This window comes from Ctenopharyngodon idella, chromosome 18, assembly GCF_019924925.1.
Source record: "Ctenopharyngodon idella isolate HZGC_01 chromosome 18, HZGC01, whole genome shotgun sequence".
Lineage (NCBI taxonomy): Eukaryota > Metazoa > Chordata > Actinopteri > Cypriniformes > Xenocyprididae > Ctenopharyngodon > Ctenopharyngodon idella.
In genome coordinates this window covers 35,534,466-35,552,335 of record NC_067237.1, presented here as the reverse complement: position 1 = coordinate 35,552,335, position 17,870 = coordinate 35,534,466, and the positions used below count along the sequence as shown (strand labels likewise).

At 42.0% G+C, this 17,870-nt stretch overlaps 1 protein-coding gene and 1 long non-coding RNA gene across 2 annotated transcripts in view; one reads left to right on the top strand and one right to left on the bottom strand.

Annotated features, from left to right (window-relative positions):
* Nucleotides 1–1,626: 1,626 nt before the first annotated feature.
* LOC127500362 (uncharacterized) lies at nucleotides 1,627–4,985 on the bottom strand. The gene is made up of 2 exons (XR_007926321.1): nucleotides 4,738–4,985; nucleotides 1,627–2,032 (listed from the first exon to the last, which is right to left on the bottom strand). It is a non-coding gene; the product is annotated as an uncharacterized LOC127500362 (long non-coding RNA).
* Nucleotides 4,986–5,139: 154 nt separating this feature from the next.
* Nucleotides 5,140–17,870, top strand: part of def8 (differentially expressed in FDCP 8 homolog) — a 168,529-nt gene continuing 155,798 nt past the window's right edge. The window contains exon 1 of the mRNA XM_051871420.1: nucleotides 5,140–5,300. The gene's annotated coding sequence lies outside the window, so the exon portion shown is untranslated. The remainder of the gene's footprint in view (nucleotides 5,301–17,870) is intronic.

Below are 17,870 nucleotides of genomic sequence, written 5' to 3'. Positions count from 1 at the left end.
TAATTTTCTGAGATACTGAATTTGGGATTTTCCTTAGTTGTCAGTTATAATCATCAAAATTAAAAGAAATAAACATTTGAAATATATCAGTCTGTGTGTAATGAATGAATATAATATAATATAAGTTTCACTTTTTGAATGGAATTAGTGAAATAAATCAACTTTTTGATGATATTCTAATTATATGACCAGCACCTGTATATATATATATATATATATATACACGTATATAGTAAATATATAGGCATACAGCTATGCAATGTCAGACATAGCATGCAAACAATGTCAGACACGTTGGTCCACGCATCATTTTTCTTATTTATGCCCAAACAGGGACACACGTCGTATATTATTGGGAAACCCGCCACGGCAATTATCCACCTCTCCCCCATTTTGCTTGGGAACTAATGTTTGGTCGGAAACAAAGTTTACACGACTGCGTTCTCTGGAATCCTCTCAAGTGGAGGACCTCTACATTCTGACTGGTTGCCGTCGAACCGCGTCATAGCTCATTACCATAAAGGTGACCTGACTTCAACTCTCCTCGACGCCCACACCGTCCAAGATGCGCCGCTGCTCGGCGGAGCTCGCCGCTGGCTCACATTGAAAATGAATGACTTCCTGTCACTTTGACGCTCTCGCCGGCGGCGGTGTGAACGCACAGTATCTTTAGCGAAGTGTGTGCAAACCCATTTCGTGTGCCGGTGTGCATGGCAAATTTTAAGAACAATTTCTAAGTATAAATCCAGCTTAAAAGTATAAATCCAGCTTAACGCGCCACAGACAGTGTAAACAAGGCGTAAAGTAGGATTTATACTTTCGCCTGGCTCCGCGCAGTGAGCCTCCGCTGACTGCGCACACGTTTATACTTGACGCGCTCGCCGTTGTTCTATTCTTTGAAACGATAGGGGGTGACTTGGAGAAATTGTTCTCTAAATCAGCAGGAAGCAGCGGTGAGAAGAAGAAAGGTACATGTGACAATGTTTATTTTGGTAACTTACACTTCACCAAAACCACACTGCAAAAAGAAACGTGTGAAACCCAGTAAACCTTGAGATTAATACTTGTGACATTAGAACAAAATATATGGATATGAGAACATGTATACAACTAAATTAATGATGGGGAACGGAGCCGCGCGGAAAGTTACACAATTTGCCGTGCACACTGCCACGTGAAATGGGTTCGCGCACACTGAATGCGCACTTCCGCCAAAGCCATGCTGACATAATTTTTGTTGCGCGCACCCAAGAGAACTTGCGGACACGTTGAGTATAAATCACCCTTAAGGGGTAAACCAAACTTTACGCAGCATGTTTAAGCTTCTGCAAGAGGTTTGTTCTCACATGTGAAGCAGGTTTGGTTGAACTTTTGGTTATGTTCACTGATCAATGTTTATATGTGAATAAAAGCCTAAATGAAATCTGTTCATCATATAAACCTAATGTCTTCAGAAAATTTGGACTAAACCGCTCAATTCATATAGATACGTTTTACGATCTCTTTATGAACTTTTTAAAGAGTGAAAGTGTTATTTGTGTAGCTGGGGACAGAAAGCTCTCAGATTTCATCAAATAGATCTTCATTTGTGATCAATTGTATAAATGATGGACCAAACAAAACAGATAAAAAACAGTTGTTTAACTTTATTTTTTTTTTAGAAAAAAAAACAAAAAAACAATTTAGTAACAGGAATGAGCACTTTGTAACAGGAATGAACACTGGGTAACAGGAATGAGTGTCCATATGTGTGTGCATGTGTGTGAGAAAGAGAGTGTGTACATGGCCATGTGTCCGTGTGTGAGTGAGATTTCTGTGTTGAAGTGATGTGCTATGTGCTGGTATTAGTTCACAGTGAAGGAGGTGGAAAGTAAAAGAAGGAGAGATTGGAAAAAAGAGGGAGGGAGAGAGAGGGAAGAAAAGACAAAAAAGGGGGAAAAAGAGAGTGTTGCGGGTGTGTTAACTCCTTCCTATGCAGCATGCCATGGGTGGGTGTTTCTGGCACCTGCATAGTATGGGTTCTCTCCATCTTCTACAAAAGATAAGAAAGACAAAGACAAAAAGTTTAAGTCATTTCGTGGTGGACTGGCTCTCTGCAAGTATAGTATTCACATTGTATAACTAATCCTAAAAATCTACAATTTAAATAATTTCAAAAATTAAAATTAAAATGAGAGGAGTTTTGGTCTTCTCACAGCCTGCTTAAGATCCAGATGATGCAACTTTCTGTTGAAAATCTGTTTTGTGGAGTGTTCCAAGTTTTTTAGAGGGGGCAATGTGTGAGGTTAACAGGACTGAGTGAAAACCTGGGGACATGACTAAAATGCGTATTTTATATAACATATTATGGATTTCTTATTAAATTTCTTTTAGTTAAGCATAGATGGTATATGGAGTCACAAAACAATGCAAAAAAATAAGATTTCTGAAAGATTTTATTGATTCTATTTTGTTAGGCCCGCCCAATCGGCCCAACGGCGGTTTTCCTGTAGGACGGGGAAGGTTTCTTGTGTGTTCAGTCTTTTCAGTGTGGCAAAGTAGTTTCATTTTAATTAAACTCTTCTCTTATCCATTTTATTATGACCTCGAATTTAGGTTGGAATGCCAATTGATTACTGACCATTTATATTTATATTTATTATTTATCTAGACATTTGATTATTTGATTTAACTCTTTACTCTTATGATACTTGTTCATTCGGTTCTCAGAGTCGCACAGGGTCCTTGCACCGGCCGTTCATTTATTATGCGGGCCCATGATCACAAACTTGCCAGACTTGGTCACTAGACAGAGGTAATTGACTATACTGTTTAGAAGTCTGCTTTCATGCTTGCTCTATCTAAAAGTATTTTGTTTAGTCCCCATAGATCTGTATACACTTCAATTAAAGTAACACTATCTCTAGTCAGAGGTCACGACCACTACTACAGATAAGCTGACCAATATTACTTCTCTGATAGTAGCTTTGGTTTGGTCATGTCATGGTTTCCCATGTAACATTACATTAAACAGAGGTAAGGCTCACTCTATTTAGGTTGGTCGATCAACATTTTGTTGCCCTTAATGGAAATTCCCTTTTTACAGTCTAAGTACACCTGAACTAATGCCAAGCGTTAGCCGGAGCTCTAAAATCACAGTTGGTGTGCCCTATGCTTCACTAAAAAAAAAACTTTAGTCCGTTACTAACCTGACGCAGATTTGCGGTAACAATGGATACATCATAATCTACTGAAGTCAATAATTTCAGAGTAAGTCAGAATAAAACCAAATGTAACAATTTATTAGTCAGGTAAATGTATCACGCCAGTTACATAATCAGTTCAAAGATGATCAATGCAAAACATCAGATGCTCAGAAATAGAGTAAAAGATGCATACTTGACATTAGAAAAATGCACATTGTCCTGGGCACTCAGCAATGTGTGCTTTTGGTTTACTTCCATGTAGACGAGACCATTGTACCAGTCGCACTGAGACATTTTAAATGATACCAAACATGACTGTTAATTCACTTGCACTGACAGAACATTATAATTTTTATATAATCTTTCTAAATGAACTGAGTGAAGGGAAGAATGTGTAAAGGGAAAGAAGTGGGGGAGAAGGAACAAATGTGAAGGAAGGACAGGATGGAAAGAAGCTTTCCTGCAACTTCACTCTGTGGGGTGTGGAGACAAATGGCTGTATGTGTTTGTACTGTCCATATCTCAGGAGATCAAAGTATCTGAGGTTCTGTTTATCTTACAGTTTCATGATAAAGTTAAGGTTTAGATAGCGGGGACATGTAACAAATGCTATTTTTTTTTAGTGTTCTCAGTAGTTTTTAATAATGTTTTAAACTATATATTTTAAATTTGCTGTTAGATTAATGTTCAGGACACTTTGCTTAATAATAAAATGTATTTTAGAGTTAATTTTCATGCATATTTACACATACAATGTCCTGGGGACAGAAATGTCTCCCATTCGGTGGAATGGCTCGGAGGCAATTTAACGTTAATGCGTCTTATCACAACAAACTATAATAAAACCGACAAAATGAATGAGGTTATTGATGTATAAATCATTCAAAAGTCTTCTTTGTTTCATTATGGGAAGGGTTGGGCTCATGTTAACTTGTGCCTCAAGCTCACAAGCTGGATATATAGATATTACAATGTACAACACTTGAATGACATTTTCTCGTCAAAATGCATGCTGCTCTCTGTAATATTATTAAATGATATAATAGCCTACTTCATACAACACCTGCCCTGGTTTAAGTCGAAGTCATTTGGCACCTCTCCTTTTATCTGTGTATTACTTTTTCTCCTTTTTGCAGCTTTGCCACTCTCTCCCATCTCATCTTGACTACAGAAATGTTCAGCAAAGCTGCACAAGGCTGCAAAAGGAGAGTAGTGGCATGCAGAATCAATCTGTAAGTCTGTAACATCCTTTTGAGTTTCTGTTGTAATTATGCTAACTGGATACAGATTTTCAGGACACTGCTGAAATGTTTTACAGCCGTTCAACTGAGGGTGATAGACTTGAGCAGATGTGTTTAATTCCTTGTCCCTTCAGGAAATCACTGAAGACAGGTGAGACAAACTGTGTGTGGACTATTATCGGTCAGGATTCCCCTCACACAAGAAAACACTGGCCAAGAATGTAACAGTTGTAGCAGTGACATTAGCTGAAAACAACTTAAGGTCATTTGCTAAGTAATCCACCAAACATATGGCGAAATGACAATAATACCTCCATTTTTACAAACTGTCCCATGATATCCACCGCAGCTTCTTGAAAGGGTGCGTGAGGAAGCTCAACAGGTTGCATTGGAGCGGGATGTTTTCTGGCCATAGACTGAAAAAGAGATGGATACAGACACTTAATATTTAAAGGTATTAGATGATTAGTTAATTGCATTTGATAGATTATACTTTCAATAAAACATTTGCAGTGGGTTTGTAAAAGCTGTTTTCATGCCTGTTTGGCCTGAATTTTTTTTTTTTTTTTTTTTGCCTGTTTTGACCAGCAAGCGTCACCAGCGTGTGTTCGAATTAACGCTTCGAAACAGTGAATCATTTTGCGAAGCATTGGTTCAATTAATTCAAAGCTTTGAAAAGCTTCGTTTCTCCCATCACCTAGAGGTCGCTACAATCACGTTAACATTAAACAAGCAACACAACAACACAGCAGCTACTAGAGAACATATATCGAAGGAAATAATGACAGCTGCCATTTATTATTTATTAGCCTGTTATTTGTGATGATGGTGATGAAGATGGTGATGAAGATGCGCTGCTGAAGCTGCGTAAAGCGTAAGATAAACAATATCACAAATGTTATTAAGATGTGAAGCGGTTAGCACGTTGGCTAAATTTCTCGTTTTCGGCTTTCGCCATAAACTGTGTTATACAAACATTTATTCTTCATCTATTTGACAAATTTGTACTGATGTCAAGCTGAACACTTTGTTTGTGATGTTTTCAGTTGTTGCTGGTAAATAGCCCAATGATGCAGCTCATGCTGATATATGTGATATTCATTGAATGCATGATATTACAGTTTCAGTCGAAATATATAATTTATTTTGTTGTTTTAGAGTTAGTATACAATGTCGCCAGCTGTCATTCAAAGCTCATTTTGCTGTCATTGCATAAAACTTGAATCAGTAATGTGGAAGTTATCATGTGTAACTGGAGTGAATACTTTCCTTATTCAAATACTATAACTATTTATAATAATATTTCAAATACTATTACTACTAATATTTTAAATAAAACGTTTTAAAATTTTTTGAGTGCTAAACATAAAGAGGTGAGGCATATTAACTTGTTTTCAATATAATATTCATAGAATTTTTTTTTATTTGGACCAGTTTAGGGATATTTGGAAGAATGGATTTGTTGATTTTTAGCTGTTTCAGGTTCTACAGAGTGTTCCACTGTGCTTCTACTGTGCTCAGATGCATTGGATATGCGTTGCTAACCTAAAGTCCTTCAAACTGATACACGTTGGTGTAATATTGCTACAGGTTTACAGCAAGAGTTGTGTGGTGCCTGTTCAGTTTTAGAGACATTTGTAATTCGTAATAAGTGTATATCTGATCCATTCATAAAGTTCATATCACATGCATTTGTTATGGACACTCCACCCAAAAATGAATTAATTTAAACTATTTGACTATTAAATAATATTTTATTTTAAAATATCCACACATTCACTCTTATTTTAATACACTCTATACATATAGTGCAAGTGTATCTAATACGTTGAAAACGCAAAATGTTTCGTGTCTCATCACAGTTATGACTCACATGAATCATATAAGGGTCAATGATGTGACGCCTAAATTTTCTGTCCGGTTGCATTTTTTTCAGTTAAATTTTTTTTTTAAATGCATAAAAAAGATACCATGTAGTACATCTCCCATGCTTGAACTTACTTTAACTTTTCAAAAAACATTAGTTATTTGTAATTTTCTGTTATTTAAAGTGTCAAAATATCATGTGGTGGGACTGTCCGACCATAACTTCTGTTTTGGAAATGTCTTTGAAATTACTCTTTTTACTCATTTTCTGCACTATTTGGCATGATTTCCAATGTGTTTTGTAATCCTGTACAAAATTGCAAAGCATTTGTATTTATATTTCCATCATAATATACAAACAAACTTTGTCCGATGATGTCCATTTTATGAAATATCATGATGGTGCGACCATCAAAAACCTACCACTTTGGGACTTTCATGTTGAAATCCATTCAAAGACAGGAAGTTGCATCATATACCAATTTGCGAAGGACCCATGGAAGCAGCGAGCAGGTTTGTAACTCTGTCTTAAATTTGGAAAAAAAACCTTTTTAACAGATGGTGTGTAGTTCCCACATTTGGATATCATGACCTCAGAAAAACAATGAATATTGAGTTATTTCTGAAAATATATACTTTTATTACAAATTTCATAGTGACCTTTTGTGGGAAGCTAGCTTGTTTTGTTTAGGTGGCCAATTCTGTGCCTGTAAATTTTGACTGAATTTGAAAATATCATGTGGTGCGACCACTGCAGAGTGTTTTCCATGATCGATATGTGTCCTAGATTGGCAATTTTTGTGCTTTTTATTCAATTGATGATTTATATACATAAAGTACTTTATTTTAGTATCAACTGGAATAGATTTTTATGCAGTTTGGGTCATTTTATAAAAATATTTCAGACAGTTTATGTTTATATTGTACAATATGAGGAAAAAATAAACAAAATTGTTTAGAGCATGTAATTTCAGTTTGGTAATTATGCATTTATTAGTCATTTATTGTTTATTTATTTATAACTATTTCAATCTATTTTACCAGATGCCACTGCCAAGCAAAAACCGCTGGCCATAAAACTGCCGCCGTGTTAATTCTGACCCTGCAGCAAGAATGGAGTTACACCTTGCTAGAAGAGTGAAATGTTATTACAATTTAAAATATCTGTTTTCTATATGAATAAATAGTAAACTGAAATTTATTCCTGTGATCAAAGCAGAATTTTCAGCATCATTACTCCAGTCTTCAGTGTCACATGATTCTTCAGAAATCATTCTAATATGCTGATGTGCTGCTCAAGAAACATTTCTGATTATTATCAATGTTCATATTTTTTGTGGAAACTGTGATATTTTATTTGCCAGGATTCTTTGATGAATAGTAAGTTGAAAAGAACAGCATTTATTTGAAATAGAATCTTTTGTAAAATTATAAATTTCTTTACTGTCACTTTCGATCATTTTAAATGAATGAAATTATTGATGAATTAAAGAGTTAATTAATTTTAACTTAAATGAAAGTCAACTTAAAATGGTGCACTTATGTTTGCGATGTGATTTTTTTTTTTTTATATAAAAAAAGTTATAAAATTTGTGTTCATGAAAATTCTGTGAAATTTTAATAAAATCTGGTTTAAATCTATTTTTTTGTATAAAATTGATTGTTAATTGATCTCTCTAAATAGATTTTTAATGAAATTTAAGGTCTTCGTGTCATTTGGAGCGACCATACAACATGTGGTGCAACCAATAATAACAATAACTGTATTAAATTAAAAATAAAATATCTAATTTCTGTGGCTGAAATATGAATAACTGATACAGCATGCTTAAGTGAATGGTACTTTTAAAACTTTTTTTTATCAGTTTTATGCGATTTACAGGAAAAATAAGTGTTAAACTACATTTAAGAAGGCAACTCTGAAGTTATAGAGCAAAAATATAAGGTCATTCTTTACAGAATCTCAAATGAACTGCAAATCCTTTGTTCCCATTCAGTCGGTCACGTTCGACGTACGTCGGACAGACCGACGAATAGGAATCTCGCTAGAGAGGCCAATCTACTTCGAGTGTAACTACAACGAGCCAATGCACATTGGCATGCAATCATATGCATCAGCTGCTCGCCTCGCAGCGCGGGTATAAGATGCGTTGCATCTTCAGCTTTTCGCTTCGGAGCCGAACCTTATGGTGTTTACGGAGTGTGTAAAGACGACGAGCCTTTTTGAAACTGCTCTTTGTTGGTGCAGGCGGACAGCACTGCAGCGGGGTCGATCTCTCTCTTTTATTTTGTTTGTTTGCCTTTCATTTGAGCAACGTTTCCAGCTGGAAAAGCCGTTCTCACGGCTGGTAAATGGTGCGCTGTTGAGCGCTGAAAAGCTGTTTTGACAGCTGGTAAGAGAGCGGCTTCAAGGAGAGAGTGCACACGACAGGCTGCACTTTTCCCTGTCTGTGCTGCAGCGGCCATTCCCCTGCGTGCTTCGGCACTTAAGAGTTCAGTCCCTAAAAGAGCTTACACAAATAGATTCGCGTCTTTAAAGATGTCGTTCTACTTGTGTGTTTCTGGATGCGGTCTTTACCTGTCACCGCGGGATGGTCACCAACGCTGTATCGCATGCCTCGGCTTAAGCCACGCTGAGGCAGCGTTTGTGGACGAGTCATGTACCCATTGTGGGAAGATGACCGTCTCGGAGTTGCGATCTAGACTCCAGTTGCTGCAAAGGGATGGAGTCCCGGTGCCGTTGCCTCGTTCCAATCCTCCTCAGAGGATTGCTTCGTGCAGCGGTGCTGGTGATCTGAGGATCATGGTGAGCGCGCTTCCTTCGGGGAACCAACCCCCTAGGAACACTCATCCCTCCTGCACTCCGCAGCCAGTAGAGCTGCCGGGGGAGTGCGGTGGACCACCCCAGAGGTATGTACCATCCGTATCCTTCGGAGCTCCCCAAGATGATAGGATGTCGATCGCTGCATCGGAGGGTGAGCCTGACACTTCGGGGGATGATGATTCGGCGCAGCTGCCTCCTTCGGGGGTGACAACTGTGCCCGATTCGGACCCGGAAATGATGGCTATGCTTGCCCAGGCCGCCAACAGGGTTGGACTCGTGTGGAATCCTCCACCGTGTCCCGAACCCTCGAGGCTGGATGATTGGTTTCTCGGGGTGGCCAGGGCTGGTTCTCAGCCCCCCACCCCAGTTCCTTTCTTCCCGGAGGTGCATGAAGAGCTCACTGGCACGTGGACGGCACCTTTTACTGCCCGAAACCATGTCGGTGGGTCCTCCTCCCTCACCAACCTTGATGGCGGGGCGGCTAAGGGTTATATGCGCATATCCCTTGTGGAACGGGCTGTGCTATGCAACTGTGCCCTAACTCCACCTGGCGGGGGGAGCCGTCTCTCCCTTCCCGGGCCTGTAAGTACTCGTCGGATCTTACCGGCAAGGCTTATCAGGCTTATCAGGACATCGTGCGATGTCCACGTTAGTGGTCCAGGGAACGCCCTCTCTGGCTGTGTCTCGCGGACATGAGGGATACCGACATAGTCAGGTTCCTTAATTCCCCCGTGTCCCAGACCGGCCTCTTCGGCGACGCAGTCGAGAACTTCGCCCAGCAGTTCTCGGCTGTACAGAAGCAGTCTGAGGCCATCAGCCATATCCTGCCGAGGCGGTCAGCTGCTGCACCTCCACTGCCCGCAGCTCCTCAGACTGCTCGTCGCCGAGGGCACCCTCCCGCGGCCGCCCCCGCTCCCGCGCCCCAGCAGCAGCCTTCATCCAAGCGGCGCCATGGAGCCGGTCGTGGTCAGGGTGCCCAGCCCGTCCAGCCCGCCCCCAAGAAGAAGGGTGGCAAGGCCAAGTCCAAGAGGCCCTAGGACGGGCGACCCGGAGATGGATGGGACTGCTCTTCGGGAGATGATGACCGCACCACTCCTTCCCCCGGAGGAGGGCCGGGTGGAGAATCTTTTGTTTCCTTTTGTTTCTGTTCCAAATTCTCAATAAAAGAGCAGTTTTCTCCATCTCCGGGTCCGAAGAGGGCTCAGAGAGCAGTGGGAGGGCAAGAACCTTACCACTCATCCCCCTCTTCTGTCGCCAGCGGACAGCAGCGGGCAACCAAAGCCTTGACTGCTCCCTCTGTCCATCCGTGGAACCAGGTAAGTGTTGCACACCACACTGTGATGCATCCACCTCGCTGCCCCACTGCTGGTACGCCTGCGGTCCCTTTGGTCCCGCTTGTACGGTCTCTGAGAGCCTGGTTAGCGCTCCCCAGTCCGTCTCGCTGGCTCATTCGGACCATCAGGCTCGGCTATGCGATTCAGTTCGCCCGGCGTCCTCCCAAGTTCAGGGGCGTCCACTTCACTGCAGTGAAGGATGTTGATGCCCATGTCTTGCGTGTGCGGAGATCGCGGTCCTACTGGCGAAGGATGCGATAGAGCCGGTCCTTCCAGCCGATATGAGGTCAGGGTTCTACAGTCCCTACTTCATTGTACCCAAGAAAAGCGGTGGGTTACGACCGATCTTGGACCTGCGAGTTTTGAATCGGAGCCTTCACAAGCTACCGTTCAAAATGCTCACGCAGAAACGCATTTTCGAGTGCATCCGTCCCCAGGATTGGTTTGCAGCGATCGACCTGAAGGACGCGTACTTTCATGTTTCGATTCTTCCGCGACACAGGCCATTCCTGCGTTTTGCGTTCGAAGGTCGAGCATATCAGTACAGAGTCCTACCCTTCGGGCTGGCCCTGTCTCCCCGTGTCTTCACGAAAGTCGTGGAGGGAGCCCTTGTTCCCATGAGAGAACAGGGTGTTCGCATCCTCAACTATCTCGACGACTGGCTCATTCTAGCACAGTCCCGGGATCAGTTGTGCGAACACAGGGATCTGGTGCTCAGACACCTCAGCCAGTTGGGTCTTCAGGTCAACTGGGAAAAGAGCAAACTCTCCCCTGTGCAGAGGATCTCTTTTCTCAGTATGGAGTTGGATTCGGTCGAACAGATAGCATGCCTCACAGAGGAACGTGCTCAGTCGGTGTTGAACTGCCTGAATACGTTCAACGGCAGGACAGCGGTTCCACTGAAATTTTTTCAGAGGCTCCTGGGGCATATGGCAGCCGCTGCGACAGTAACCCCGCTCGGTCTGCTTCATATGAGACCGCTTCAACACTGGCTTCACGGCCGAGTCCCGAGATGGGCGTGGCAACACGGCACGTTCCGGGTGGCAATCACTCAGGAGTGCCACCAAGCCTTCAGCCCGTGGTCGGATCCTTTGTTTCTTCGGGCTGGAGTGCCCCTAGAGCATATGCCTCTGCCACCGGCTGGGGTGCCACGTACAACGGGCATGCAGTGTCAGGGGTGTGGACGGGCCCCCATCTGCATTGGCACATCAACTGCCTTGAGTTGCTAGCGGTACGCCTTGCTCTGAGCCGCCTCAAAGGGCCGCTACGGGGCAAGCATGTACTGGTCCGTACGGACAACACTGCGACCGTTGTGTACATCAACCGTCAAGGTGGTCTACGCTCCCGTCGCATGTCGCAACTCGCCCGCCATCTCCTCTTCTGGAGTCAGAAGCATCTGAGGTCGCTTCGTGCCATTCATGTCCCCGGTGTGCTCAACCATGTGGCCGACGAGCTATCACGAGCTGCGCTGTCAGGAGAGTGGCGACTCCACCCCCTGGTGGTCCAGCTGATCTGGAGAGAGTTTGGAGAGGCTCAGGTAGACCTGTTTGCCTCACCAGAAACCTCCCATTGCCAGTTGCTTTACTCCCTGTCCGAGGGAACACTCGGAACAGATGCTCTGGCACACAGCTGGCCCCGGGGCCTTCGCAAATATGCGTTTCCCCCAGTGAGCCTACTTGCACAGACCCTGTGCAAAGTCAGGGAGGACGAGGAGCAGGTCCTGCTAGTTGCGACCTATTGGCCCAACCGGACCTGGTTCCTAGAACTCTCACTCCTCGCGACAGCCCCTCCCTGGCCCATTCCTCTGAGGAAGGACCTTCTTTCTCAGAGACAGGGCACTCTGTGGCACCCGCGTCCAGACCTCTGTAAACTCCATGTCTGGTCCCTGGACGGGACGCGGAGGTTCTAGGTGACTTACCCCCCGAGGTACTTAACACCATCACTTCGGCACGTTCACCGTCTATGAGACGGGCTTACGCCTTGAAGTGGAACCTGTTCGTTGAGTGGTGTTCTTTTCGACGAGAAGACCGCCGAAGATGCTCGATCAGAGTCGTGCTTTCCTTCCTGCAGCAAGGGTTGGAGCATAGGCTGTCCCCCTCCACCCTCAAAGTCCATACTGCTGCTATCTCCGCATACCACGACCACATAGATGGCAAGTCTGTTGGTCAGCACGACCTGGTCGTCAGGTTCCTTAGGGGGGCGAGACGGTTGAATCCTCCTCGTCCTCCCTCCATACCCTCTTAGGACCTTGCTCTGGTGCTGAGAGCACTTCAGATTGCTCCCTTTGAGCCCTTGCAATCAGCAGACTTAAAGATTCTGTCTATGAAGACTTTGCTGCTGGTTGCATTGGCCTCCATCAAGAGGGTAGGGGACCCGAAGTAGATTGGCCTCTCTTGCGAGATTTCAGTTTTTCTTTTTTAATAAATCTGCAAAAATGTCAACAATTCTGTGTTTTTCTGTCAATATGGGGTGCTGTGTGTACATTAATAAGGAAAAAAAATGAACTTAAATGATTTTAGCAAATGGCTGCAATATAACAAAAATTGAAAAATTTAAGGGGGTCTGAATACTTTCCGTACCCACTGTGTGTGTGTGTGTATATATATATATATATATATATATATATTAATATACCTCAGTGGTGTGCAGTTCATATAAGCTGCAAATGCTCTGCATATCCAAGCCATTCGTGGATTCGTGCAATTAATATTAACATTATAAATTACTATTAAATCTCTTGTTTGAGGTGTACCATAAAGCATACGTGATTGGTAATGCGTATGTAACCGTCCATAATTTATTTATTTGCCAAACGACAATAATTTTCGGAGTTACGGAGACTTCCGGGTAAGCTGATCTACAGCAGCTTTTGCGCCTTTTTGCTTTTTTTGTTATATAACGCCATCATTGTCCCGCGTTCTCATTGGTTTGCTGGCCTATGGAGGATCCCATGGGCAGGATAAGCTGTGAGCAGATCACTCGCCCAAGAGGAAAAATGAGCTGCTGTCAAATGTCGATCACCAAAAATAACATTGTATTTAATACAAAACTAACTAGACTTAACCAAATGGGGAAAAAATCATAACTAAAACTATTTTTATAGTATTTCATTTTCTCCATTCACTCCTCTTTTTTTTTTTTTATGAAAACTTATAAATTGTTTAAGACAGTCCTACTGTAACTAGGTCTATCAGAGGATGTTATTCGATAGTCTGTGTGTTTGTTAAAGTCATCAGTTTGCATAGTTTCAACTCTTTTTTTTTATATATTTTTTTTATATAAAGAATAGTCATATTTTTGTTTATTATAGCCTACTTATATTTATTATAATTACATTTTATTGTTTGTTTATAATAGGCTGCTAATACTAATTACGTTATACTTATTTTTAATTATTAATTTAAAAAGTACTTCTGGCATACATTTAAATTGACGCCATGGTGTTTCTTATTTGTCCTGTCTGATTTAGATGCATGTCCTAAACGGATATGTTTAAAGGTGAAGTATGTCATTTCTGTGACACTAGCGGCACCTGGTGGACTTACAAAAATACAGCATATTTTGCAAACGCACTGAACGCACCTTTCGCGTGCCACGCCTCCGTCGACTCAAACATCACAAAAGCTCTTACAGGTGCTTGTGAAGGCATGTTTCAACAGGTATATATAGGCTACTCTCAATAAAAGGTCTAACATATTAGAACTACTTTTCGCTGTGTTGCTATTTGTCATGGGCAAGCAAATGAGTAAACTAACACTGTGTAGAGAGAACGCGAGCATCTCACGTATTTTCTATAAATCCATTCAACGTAATCCGGCCACATTATTTATATGACGCACCACCCAGCATACCCGGTTAAAAAAGTCACCGCTCACCACTGATATATATATATATATATATATTTCAGTGGCGTGCAGTGGTGTTCTGAAATGAGGAGGCACACAAATTCATGTGCATTACTCTTAACGTTGACACATCTTCCTTGTTAAATGAACATTACGTTACATCAAAAAAGAAAAAAGAAACCAAATACAATTCTATTTTGTAATTTTACATTAACAATGTATTGTAATAAATGTTCTATTTATCAAGACCAAGTCAGTCTCATCAAGTTAGTGTTTTAAGCATTTCTACATTAATTCCAAAATAATAACTAAAGGCAATAATAATTTAAACAATATATTTTATTTGTGTATTGATGTTTTTCTTTTTAATTGTCAGCTTAGGCTATTTTGGATCATCAGTCATGCTCCGTAAACACCGTCTGTCACAGACACGTATTGTATTTTTAATTTCACCAAGCTGATTGCACTGAAAAAACCCCCCGCAGTCATTGTGTTTTCAGTCCATTTCAAGTTTGATTTTGACGTGACATAAAGCGGTGATATCTAACTGGGTGATCTGTTTACTTACTTTTCAATTAGTCTTCTCATTGACACCATCATTTGTTCATTCAAACTGACGCGCGGAACGTGCATGTCAACAAGAGGCGGGATTTATCGCACTACCAATCATATCCAATCATAACCAATTACATCCAATCATAGCGCGATGGAGACATTGCCTCCCCTCACGTGACTTTCCCCCATTCATTCTCAATTACCCCCCACAAAACCCACCGCACGCAGGGGGTCTAATGGTTTTCTATGGTTTTCTATGAGTGGAAAGGGAGGCATGACTCCTGCTGTAACTTTACCTGCAGGTGTCGCTGTTGGGCAGTGTTCCTTAAGAAATACGAGTGACTTGCGCTCTTTTTAATGTCATAATTTGTAATATTTGTGTTGTTTTATATGTATTATGGATTATTTTCTCATCCTATTTTTTTTTTTTTGAGGAGGCACTGCCTCCCTTGCCTCCTCGGAGGAAACGCCACTGATATATATGTATATATATATATATCAGGTGTTTCCTCTGAGGAGGCAATGGGCCACATAAGCTGCGAATGCTCTGCATACCCAAGCCATTCGGCAATTAATATTAACATTATAAATTACTATTAAATCCCTTGTTTGAGGAGTACCATAAAGCCTACATGATTGGTAATGCGTATATAACTATTTATTTGCCAAACGACGGCAATTTTCTTTATATCTGCCAGTTACGGAGACATCAGGGTAAGCTGATCTACAGCAGCTTTTGCGCCTTTCCGCTTTTGTTATGGAACGTCATCATTGTCCTGCGTTCTCATTGGTTTGCTGGCCTATGGGGGATTTCATGGCTGGATAAGCTGTGAGCAGATCACTCACCGATCTTGATCACCGAAAATCACATTGTACAAACAAACTAGACTTAACCAAATGGGGAAAAAAATCATAACTAAAACTATTTTCATAGTATTTCATTTTCTCCATAGGGATTTTTTTTTAATGAAAACTTATAAATGGTTTAAGACAGTCCTACTGTAACTAGGCCTATCAAAGGATGTTAATCGATAGTCTTTGTAGATGTAGTCTGATGTAGATCCGTGTCCTAAACTGATACGTTTAAAGGTGAAGCATGTTGTTTCTGTGACACTAGCAGCACCTAGTGGATTACATAAAAACAGCATATTTTGAAAACGCACCTTTCGCATGTCGTGTTTCTGTCGACTTAAACATCACAAAAGCTCTTACAGGTGCTTGTAAAGGTACGTCTCAACAGGTAAATATTGGCTACTCTCAATAAAAGGTCCAACATATTAGAAATACTTTTTGCTGTGTTGCTATTTGTCATGAGCAAGCAAATGAATAAACTAACACTCAGAACGTGACGGAACACGAGCGTCTCGCATATTAGCTATAAACCCATTCAACGTAACTGCATCGGCCACATTTTTTTTTACATGACACACCACCCAGCATACCCGGTTAAAAAAAGTAACCGCTCGCCACTGATAGATATATATATATATATATATATGTATGTATATATATATATATATATATATACATGAGCTGAGGGCGCATTGAGCCAAGGCGAAACCGATGGATCAAAGGACCGAGGTGGAGTCTGGGGCTCTGTGGCTGGAGGTGAAGACAGGGGATCCTTACGCCAAGGCCATGCTGGAGACTGGAAGCCCCACGGCGAATCCGCAGTACTGTGAGGAGATGGCTGAGGAGGAGATGAGGGGCAGTCAGGAACCAGAGGAGTGGTAGCAGCTGTAGAAATAAGCTGGTCAAATAGAGGAGGGGCGAGAGGGAGGCTGGGCGGGCAATCTGCAGACATAGAAGGTGCTGGAGATACTTGGGGCACAGGAGATACAGGGGGCGCTGGAGATACTTGGAGCACAGGAGATACAGGGGTGTCTGCAGAAATAGCCTCAGTAAACCAGTCTATTAAATCCTCCTCTAAATAACCAAATAGAGTCCCAGGGTCCATATTGTACTCGCACTCAGCGGTGGGAGTGTGGGCGGGGCTTCCATCCGAGTCCTCAAGCTCCACTAAAACTCCCTCGGGGACAGGCGTTGTTGATGACTCGGGCACCTGGTCAGACATCATATTGGGCTCAGGCTCCGAGGTGAATAACGGCTCAGCAGGGCTCACTGGCACTTTCTCCATGGCAGGCGCAGGCTCCGTGTCTGTGGTGGAATCAGGCTTTAGCTCCGTCTGGCTGGATGTAAGTTGACTGGGCGCTGGGTTAGGTGGAGCGGTGCTGATAGGCTCTGCTGGGCCGATGGTGAATGCCGAGTTGTTGTTTATCAGCACCCACTCCACATATGCGGCGAAATCTTCACGAGGACCGCTCCCTGGGAGGCGTGCCCGGGACCGCTCCGGTCAGGATAGTGTGTGAGGCACGCCAACTCCAAAAAATCCATGGTGTGTGACTCCACGGTCCTTCTGCTCCAGGCATAGTAGGGCAACAGCAGGGTAGTGACAAAAATAAATAAACAAAAGAAAACGCTGCAAACTTAATTGTGTGGGTCCGTTCTTCTGTTACGAAACGTGTGTATATGAAGGCACAAGGGCAACGGAGAATACGAGGAGTAGAATTTAATAACTGAAACAGGCAGCAAACTCAATATACACAACTAAACATCAACGAGAATGGACAAGGAATGAAGGAGAACACAGGGTATATATACAAACAAAGGGAACTTAACAAGATAATTAACTGGACACAGGTGAATGAAATTATTAATTAAACAGAATGTGGAAAACTAGGTCAAACTGAGGAAAACAACAGTAGACATACATACAGTGCTGCCTGAAAGTTTGCGAACCCCTTGCAGAATCTGTGAAAATGTGAATAATTTAAATATTTTTTATTTAGTACTGTCCCGAGTAAGATATTTTACATAAAAAATGTTTACATATGGTCCACAAGACAAAAAGTAGCTGAATTTATAAAAACGACCTGCTCAAAAGTTTGTGAATCCTTGATTCTTAATACTGTGTGTGGTTACCTGGATGACCTATGACCGTTTCTTTGTTTTGTGATGGT